We start from the raw sequence: 10,121 nt of genomic DNA, 5'->3' as shown, positions 1-10,121 counted from the left end.
AACTAGCTAAAGATACCCGTTAAGAATTGTTAAGTTACTATTTAATGAAATCTATAAACTAGGTAAAAGTACACCATAAAAATTGTTAACCTACTATTTAAAGAAAACTATAAACTAGCTAAAGTTTCCAGTTAAAAATTGTTAACCTACTATTTAACGAAAACTATAAACTAGCTAAAGTTTCATGTTAAAATTTTCTAACATATCTTTAATGAAAACTATAAACTAGCTAGGTATGCCCGTTAAAAATTGTTAATCTACTATTAATTGAAAACTATAAACAAGATAGGGGTAATCGTTAAAAATTGATAACCTACTATTTAATGAAAACTATATACTAGCTAGGGGTGCCAGTTAAAAAGTGTTAACCTACTACTTTATGAAAACAATAAACTAACTAGGGGTGCCCATTAAGAATTTTTAACCTACTATTTAATAATAACTATATACTAGCTAGGGGTGCCCGTTAAGAATTTTTAACCTACTATTTAATAAAAACTATATACTAGCTAGGGGTGCCCGTTAAGAATTTTTAACCTACTATTTAATAAAAACTATAAACTAGCTAAGGATACTCGTCAAAAATTGTCAACCTACTATTTAATGAAAACTATAAACTATCTAAGCATTCCCGTTAAAATTTGTTAACGTACCATTGAATAAAAACTATAAACTAGCTAAGGATACTTGTTAAAAATTGTTAACCTACTATTTAAAGAAAACTCTAAACTAACTAGGCGTGCCGTAAAAATTTTTAACCTACTATTTAAGGAAAAGCTATAAACTAGCTAAGAATACCCGTTAAAAATTGTTCACCTACTATTTAACGAAAACTATAAACTAGCTAAAGTTTTTCGTTAAAGATTGTTAACCTACTATTTAACAAAAACTATAAACTAGCTAACGTTTCTTGTTAAAAATTGTTAATCTACTATTTAATGAAAACTATAAACTAGCTAAGGATCTTCGTTAAAAAAGGTTAACCTACTATTTAATGAAAACTATAAACTAGCTAAAGTTTCTTGTTAAAAATTGTTATCCTACTATTTAATGAAACATATACACTAGCTAGGGGTGCCCGTTAAAAATTGTTGGTTACTATTTAATGAAAAATATAAACTAGCTAGGGTGCCCGTTAGAAATTGTTAATGTACAATTTAATGACAACTATAAACTAGCTAAGAGTACCCTTTAAAAATTGTTAACCTACTACTTACCGAAAACTACAAATTAGCAAAGAATACCCGTAAAAATTATTAAACATACTATTTCATGAAAACTATAAACTAGCTAAAGATACCCGTTATGAATTATTAATATTATTATTTAATGAAAACGATAAATTAGGTTTAGTTAAAATAGTTAAAAGTACACCATTAAAATTGGTAACCTACTATTTAACGAAAACTATAAACTAGCTAAAGTTTCCTGTTAAAAAAAAATTAACCTACTATTTAATGAAAACTATAAACTAGATTGAGAAGCCCGTTAAAATTGTTAACCAACTATTTAATTAAAATAATAAACTAGCAAGGGGTGCCCGTTAGAAATTGTTAACCTACATTTTAATGAAAACTATAAACTAGCTTAGGATACCAGTTTAAATTGTTAACCTGCTATTTAATGAAAACTGTAAACTAGCTCGGGGTGATCGTTAAAATTTGTTAACCTATCATTTAATGAAAACTATAAATTAGCTAGGGGTGCCCGTTAAAACTTGTTAACCAACAATTTAATGGAAAATATAAACTAGCAAGGTGTGCTCGTTAGAAATTGGTAACCTTCTATTTAATGAAATTTATATATCATCTAGGGATGCCCGTTAAAAAGTGTTAACATATTATTTAAAGACAACTCTAAACTAGCTAGGAGTGCCCGTTAAAAATTCTTTACCTTTTATTTAATGAAAACTATAAACTATCTAAGGATACCCGTTAAAATATCTTAACCTACTATTTAACGAAAACTATAAACCAACTAAAGTTTCCTTTTAAAAATTGTTAATCTACTATTTGATGAAAACTATAAACTAGCTAGGGGTCCCGTTAGAAATTTTTAATCTACTATTTAATGAAAACTATAAACTAGCTAAGGATACCCGTTAAAAATTCTTAACTTACTATTTAACGAAAACTATAAACGTTATTAAAGTTTCCTTTTTAAAATTGTTAATCTACTATTTAATGAAAACTATAAACTAGCTAGGGGCCCCGTTAGAAATTTTTAATCCTACTATTTAATGAAAACTATAAACTAGCTAAGGATAAACGTTAAAAATTCTTAATCTACTATTTAATGAAAACTATAAACTAGCCAGGGGTCCCCGTTAAAAAATTTTAATCTAATATTTAATGAAAACTATAAACTAGCTAAGGATACCCGTTAAAAATTCTTAACCTACTATTTAACGAAAACTACAAACTAGCTAAACTTTCTCGTTAAAAATTGTTAACCTACAATTTAACGAAAACTATAAACTAGCTAAAGTTTTCTATTAAAATTGTTAACATACTATTTAATAAAAATAGCTACGGGTGTCCGTTAAGAATTGTTAACCTACTATTTAATGAAAATAAAAAAAAAAACATTTAACCTTATATTTAATGAAAACTATAAACTAGCTAAGGATACCGGTTAAAAATGGTTAACCTAGTATTTAATGAAAACTATATACTAGCTAGGGGTGCTTGTTAAAAATTGTTAACCTACTATTTAATGAAAATTATAAACTAGCTAAAGTTTCCTGTTAAAATTGTTACCCTATTATTTAATGGAAACTCTAAACTAGCTAAGGGGTGGCGCTAAAAATTTGTAACCTACTAATGAATGAAAACTATAAACTATCTAAGGATTCCCGTTAAAATTTGTTTACCTACCATTGAATAAAAACTGTAAACTAGCTAAGGATACTTGTTAGAAATTATTAACGTATTAATTAAGAAAACTCTAAACGAGCTAGATGTGCCTATTAAAAATTCTTAACCTACTATTTAATGGAAACTATAAACTAACTAAGGATACCCGTTAAAATTTGTTAACCTACTTTTTAATAAAAACTATAAACTAGCTGAGAATACTCGAAAAAACTGTTAACCTACTATTTAATGACAACTATAAACTAGCTAAGAGTACCCTTTAAAAATTGTTAACCTACTACTTACCTAAAACTACAAATTAGCAAAGAATACCCGTAAAAATTATTAAACATACTATTTCATGAAAACTATAAACTAGCAAAAGACACCCGTTATGAATTGTTAATATTATTATTTAATGAAAACGATAAATTAGGTAAAAGTACACCATTAAAATTGGTAACCTACTATTTAACGAAAACTATAAACTAGCTAAAGTTTCCTGTTAAAAAAAATTAACCTACTATTTAATGAAAACTATAAACTAGCTAGGGGTGATCGTTAAAATTGTTAACCAACTATTTAATTAAAATAATAAACTAGCAAGGGGTACCCGTTAGAAATTGTTAACCTACACTTTAATGAAAACTATAAACTAGCTAAGGATACCAGTTTAAATTGTTAACCTGCTATTTAATGAAAACTGTAAACTAGGTAGGGGTGATCGTTAAAATTTGTTAACCTACTATTTAATGAAAACTATAAATTAGCTAGGGGTGCCCGTTAAAAATTTTTAACCTACTATTCAATGAAAACTATAAACTTGGTAAGGATACTCGTTTAAAATTATTAACTTACCTTTTAATGACAACTATAAACTAGCTAAGGATACGCTTCAAAAATTGTTAAACTACTATTTAATGAAACTATAAACAAACTAAGGATACCTATTAAATTTTGTTAACCTACTGTTTAATAAAAACTACAAACAAGCAAAGGATACTCTACAAAAATTGTCAACCTTCTATTTAATGTAAACTATGAACTAGCTAAGGATAACGGTGAAAAATTATTAACCTACTATTTAATAAAAATATATACTAGCTAAGGATACTCGTTAAAAATTATTTACGTACTATTTAGTGAAAACTATTAAATTGTTAAGGATACCTGTTAAATTTTGTTAACCTACTATTTAATAAAACTATAAACTAGCAAAGGATACTCTTTAAAAATTTTAACCTACTATTTAATGACAAATATAAACTAGCTAAGGGTAACCCTTCAAAACTGTTAAAGTACTATTTAAAGAAAACTCTAAACTAGCTAGGGGTGCACGTTAAAAATTGTTAACCTACTATTTAATTACAACTATAAACTAGCTAAGGATACCCGTGAAAAATTATTAACATACTATTTAATGAAAACTATAAACTAGCTAAGGGTATCTCTTAAACATTTTTAACGTACTATTTAATGAAAACTATAAACTAGCGAGGGTTGCCCGTTAAAATTTCTTAACCTACTATTTAATGAAAACTATAAACTGGTTAGGGTTGTTCGTTAAAAATTGTTTACCTACTATTTAATGAAAACTATAAACTAGCTAAGGATACCCGTGAAAATTATGAACCTACTATTTAGTGAAAACTATAAACTAGTTAATGGTACCCCTTAAAAATTGATATCGTACTATTTAATGAAATCTATAAACTAACTAATGATATTCGTTAAAATTTATTAACCTTCTATTCAATGACAAATATAAACTAGCTAAGGGTACCCGTGAAAAATTATTCACCTAATATTTAAGGAAAATTACAAAATAGCTAATGGTACCCTTAAAAATGTTAAACTACTCTTTAATGAAACTATAAACTAGCTAAGGGTACCCGTGAAAAATTATTCACCTAATATTTAGGGAAAATTACAAAATAGCTAATGGTACCCCTTAAAAATGTTAACCTACTCTTTAATGAAAACTATAAACTAGCTAAGGATACCCGTTAAAAATTGTTATCGTACTATTTAACGAAAATTATATACTCGAGAAGGGTGCTCGTTAACATTTGTTAACCTGCTATTTAATGAAAACTATAAACTAGTTAGAGGTGCCTGTTAAAAAATGTTAACCTACTATTTAACCAAATCTATAAACTAACTAAGGATACTCGTCAAAAATCGTCAACCTACTATTTAATGAAAACTATAAACTAACTAAGGATACCCATTAAAATTTGTTAACCTACTATTTAATAAAAACTATAAACTAGCTAAGGATACTCGTCAAAAATTGTCAACCTACTATTCAATGAAAACTATAAACTAACTACGGATATCCGTTAAAATTTGTTAACCTACTATTTAATAAAAACTATGAACTAGCTAAGTATACCCGTGAAAAATTATTAACCTACTATTTAATGAAAACAATAAACTAGCTAAGGGTACCCCTTAAAAATTGTTAACCTACTATTTGAAGAAAACTCTAAACCAGCTAGGAGTGACCGTTAAAATGTTTTAACCTACTATTCAATGAAATCTATAAACTTGATAAGGTTACTCGTTAAAACTTATTAACTTACTTTTTAATGACAACTATAAACTAGCTAACGATATGCTTGAAAAATTATTAACCTATTATTTAGTGAAATATATAAACTACCAAAGGGAACCACTTAAAAATTGTTAACTTACTATCTAATGAAAACTATAAACTAGCTAATGACACCCGTTAAGAATTTTTAACCTACTATTTAATGAAAACTATAAACTAGCTAAGGATACCAGTTTAAATTGTTAACGTACTATTTAAGGAAAATTATAAACTAGTTAGCGGTGCCGTTAAAATTTGTTAACCTACTATTTAATGATAACTATAAATTTGCTTTGGGTGCACGTTAAGAATTTTTAACCTTCTATTTAATAAAAACTATAAACTACCAAATGATACTCGTCAAAAATCTTTAACCTAATATTTTATGAAAACTATAAACTAGCTAAGGATATCCGCTAAGAATTTTTAACCAACTATTTAACAAAAACTATAAACTAGCTAAGGATACTCGTCAAAAATTGTTAATATACTATTTAATGAAAACTATAAACTAACTAAGGATACCCGTTAAAAAAATTTAACCTACTATTTAATAAAAACTATAAACTAGCTAAGGATACACGTCAAAAATTGTTAACCTACTATTTAACAAAAACTAAAAACTAACTAAGGATACCCGTTAAAATTTGTTAACCTACTATTTAATGAAAACTATAAACTAGCTACGGATACGTGTTAAAAATTATTAACCTACTATTTAATGAAAAACTATAAACTAGCTAATGGTACCCCTAAAATATTGTTAACGTAGTATTTAATAAAATCTCTAAACTAGTTTAGGATACTCGTTAAAAATTGCTAACTTATTATTTAAGAAAACTGTAAACTAGCTAAGGATATCCGTGAAAATTTTTTAACCTACTACTTAATGAAAACTATAAACTAGCTAAGGTTATTCGTTAAAAACTGTTAACCTACTATTTATTGACAACGATAAACTAGCCAAGGATACCCGTTAAACATTTTTAACATACTTTTTAATGAAAACTATAAACTAACTAAGGATACCCGTTAAAATTTGTTAACCTACTATTGAATGAAAACTTTTAACTAGCTAAGGATACTTGTTAAAAATTGTTAACCTACTATTTGAAGAGAACTCTAAACTAGCTAGTCGTGCCCGTTAAAAATTGTTAACCTACTATTTAATGAAAACTTTAAAATAGCGAAAGGACACTCTTTGAAAATCATTAACTTACTATTTAATGACAACTATAAACTATTTAAAGATACTCGTGAAAAAATATTAACTTACTATTTAGCGAAATCTATGGGAAATGGCAGATGGGAAAGTGACGACCTGGCAAACGGTTATACCGAGAAAGTTACGAGAAGTTGTGCTGCGTCAATCCCATGATAGTTTAAGAGGAGGACTTCTCGGAATTAAGAAAACATTGAGTCACCTACGACAGAGATTTTACTGGATAGGTATGAGACAAGATGTGGAAAAATGGTGCAGAACATGCAGTACATGTTGTGCTAAAAGGGGGGCCCAAGCATAAGGGACGTGCACCTATGAAGTTATATCAAGTTGGCGCACCAATGGAAAGAGTAGCCATTGACATTGCTGGTCCTCTGCCCCAAACTCGTGCTGGAAACAAGTGCATTTGTGTGGTGATGGATTATTTCACCAAGTGGCCTGAGGCATGTGCAATATCAAATCAGGAAGCTACAACTGTAGCTTCGGCTATTAGTGATTTCTTCTTTAGATTTGGTATGTCATATGCACTGCATTCAGATCAAGGCCGTAACTTTGAATCGGCTGTGTTCCAAGAATGGTACAAGTTGTTTGGCATCCGAACGTCCAGGACAACACAAATTCATCCACATTCTGATGGGATGGTAGAAAAGTACAACTGGACACTAGGACAGGAATTGGCAAAGTTTTATAATAGCCGCCAAGATGACTGGGATGTCTTACTCCCTCCACTGTTGATGGCCTATAGAACAGTAGAGCATGAAATCACTGGATACACTCCAGCAAAGTTGATGTCTGGTCCGGAAATTCGGTTGCCAGTGGATCTGTTAACAGGATTCCCACCTTATGAAGAGTTGCCTGAGAATGTGTCATAGTTTGTGAAATGGTTATTGGAAAGGATGGATGATATTCACCATCAAGTGCGTTCAAACTTGAAAACGTCTGCTGATTCGATGAAGCTATCTTATGATAAGAGATCTATTGAAGTCAGCCTTGAACCAGGAGACATGGTGTGGTTGTATAATCCCAGGAAGACCAAAGGGAAGTCTCCTAAATTGTCTTCTCCATGGGAAGGCCCATATGACATAGTGGATCGTCTCTCAGACGTGACTCTCCGGATAAAATGTGGTCGGCGAGGTAAGCCAAAAGTGGTGCATGCGAACAGGCTTTGGCGTTATCACGGTCCAGGACATTTCAGTTGGAATGAAGTGAACAAAGGAACAAATGATGCTGCTGAATACGTGCCACCTGAAAAGGCCACCCTCGAAGAAGAAACTCTACTCAGTTTTGAGAAGGGAAACGGTGAAGCTCTTGATGTAGTTACTACCACTGATGTGACTGTTATCAACGATAAGACATTTCCTGATGAAGCAGATGAACCTCATATGAAGCAGAAGCCAACGAGACAGAGACCATTACGGAAGAAGACATGTCCAGTAAAATTAAGAGACTTTGTTGAATTGTAATTTTGTGTTTGTAATTCTGTACATTTAATTAAGTTATTGTTAATTGTTATTGGTTTAATGTAAGTGGCTATTGTTCGGGACGAACAATACTAAGGTCTGTTTGTTTATTATTAAGCACAAAGCTAAACAAGGGGCTATCTGTGCTCTGCCCACCACGGGTATCGAAACCCGGTTTCTAGCAGTATAAGTCTGCAGACATACCTCTGTGCCACTGGAGGGCACATTACTAAGGAGGGGCAGTGTTGCATCAGCAGAGGTCACGTGACTAGTATCACGCCACGTCCTTCTCGAACATTCACGTCCCTTCCTTAAATTTCGGGATCCTTCTAGATATAGTGTAGTCTTGTATATATAAGACGGTCACAAAGTGACGGCAACAATGTGTGTAAATGAACTGAGTATTGTTGAGTCGAGCACGTGAGACGTTCGTTGAGTATTATAGCGTTTGTTATAGCGCGACTGTTGAAATTAAGTGTATGGCAAAGTTATATTCAGGAAGAATAAACCAGTTTTATTTAAGAAAGAACTTGTGTCGCTAAAGTTTCATCGGAACGAATTTACGGAAAATTAACTATCGAACGGAGGCCTAACAAACTGGTGTCAGAGAGTGGGACAAAAAAGTCGGAGAGTCGGAAAATCAAACTACAGTTTAGCAGACTTAATGGCAGCAATAAAAGAGCAGCAAAAGAAACAAGAAGAACGAGAAAAGAAACAAGAAGAGATATTACAGCAGTGGTTGGAGGAAAAAGAAACAAGAAGAGAGACAATAGCAGTTGCAAGAAAACCTGCAACAGTGGCAGCTTGAACAACAAAATAAACAAGAAGAGAGATTACAGCAGTTGTTAGAAGAAAAAGAAAAGAATCAAGAAGAACGAGAAAAGAAACAACAAGAAAGATTACAACAGTGGCAACTGGAACAAGAAAGGAAACAAGAAGTACAAATGGAAAACATTAGTAAATTTAAAAGCGAATTAGATACGTTAAAGAACGATTTATTGTCTTTTACACAAGGAGGATCCATAACCATCGACTTAACCAGCCCCAGACAATAACAAGCCCCTTCTAGACACTGCAGCTAAACCCTAATGCAGACATCTTCAGTCCTGTTAGAAGTCACATCCCAGATATGAATGTCAGTAATAGGAGTGATCCAGTGCGAAGGAAGCCACAGGAATTCGATGGGAAGGCACTGTGGTAAGCATATAGAGCACAATTTGAGCTACTGGCAGAAATGAATGGGGAGGAGCAGAAAGTAGTATATTTGGCAACGAGCTTGAAGGGACAACCACTGGAAATACTTGGACAGTTGTCGGCAGACGACAGACACAACTATAGAGCACTGATGTCGGCTCTAGAACTCAGGTACGGAACCCATAATCAGTCAGACGTCTGCAGGGCTAGGTTTAGGACGAGAGTCCGTGCTAAAGGGGAGAGCCTGCAAGAACTGGCTCAGGACTTGGAAAGTATGGCACACAAGGCCTACCCAACTGCACCATCCGATCTCCTCAAGTTCGTAAATGCCTTGGACAGTCCACAACTTAAGATACAAGTGAAGCAAGCACACCCCTCTACCATGCAGGATGCAATGGCCAGAGCTCTCGAATGGGAAAGTGACGACCTGGCAAACGGTTATACCGAGAAAGTTATAGGAAGTTGTGTTGTGTCAATCCCATGATACTGTAACAGGAGGACATCTCGGAGTTAAGAAAACATTGAGTCACCTACGACACAGATTTTACTGGATAGGTATGAGACAAGATGTGGAAGAATGATGCAGAACATGCAGTACATGTTGTACTAAAAGGGGACCCAAGCATAAGGGACGTGCACCAATGAAGTTATATCCAGTTGGTGCACCAATGGAAAAAGTAGCCGTTGACATTGCTGAACCTCTGCCCCAATCTCCACTTGAAGCAGAAGCCAACGAGATGGAGACCAGTACGGAAGAAGATACGTCCCGTAAAATTATGAGACTTTGTTGAATT

The sequence above is a fragment of the Limulus polyphemus genome, unplaced genomic scaffold (genome assembly GCF_000517525.1).
Source record: "Limulus polyphemus unplaced genomic scaffold, Limulus_polyphemus-2.1.2 Scaffold6773, whole genome shotgun sequence".
Taxonomy (NCBI): Eukaryota; Metazoa; Arthropoda; class Merostomata; order Xiphosura; family Limulidae; genus Limulus; species Limulus polyphemus.
This window is presented reverse-complemented; position numbering follows the sequence as displayed.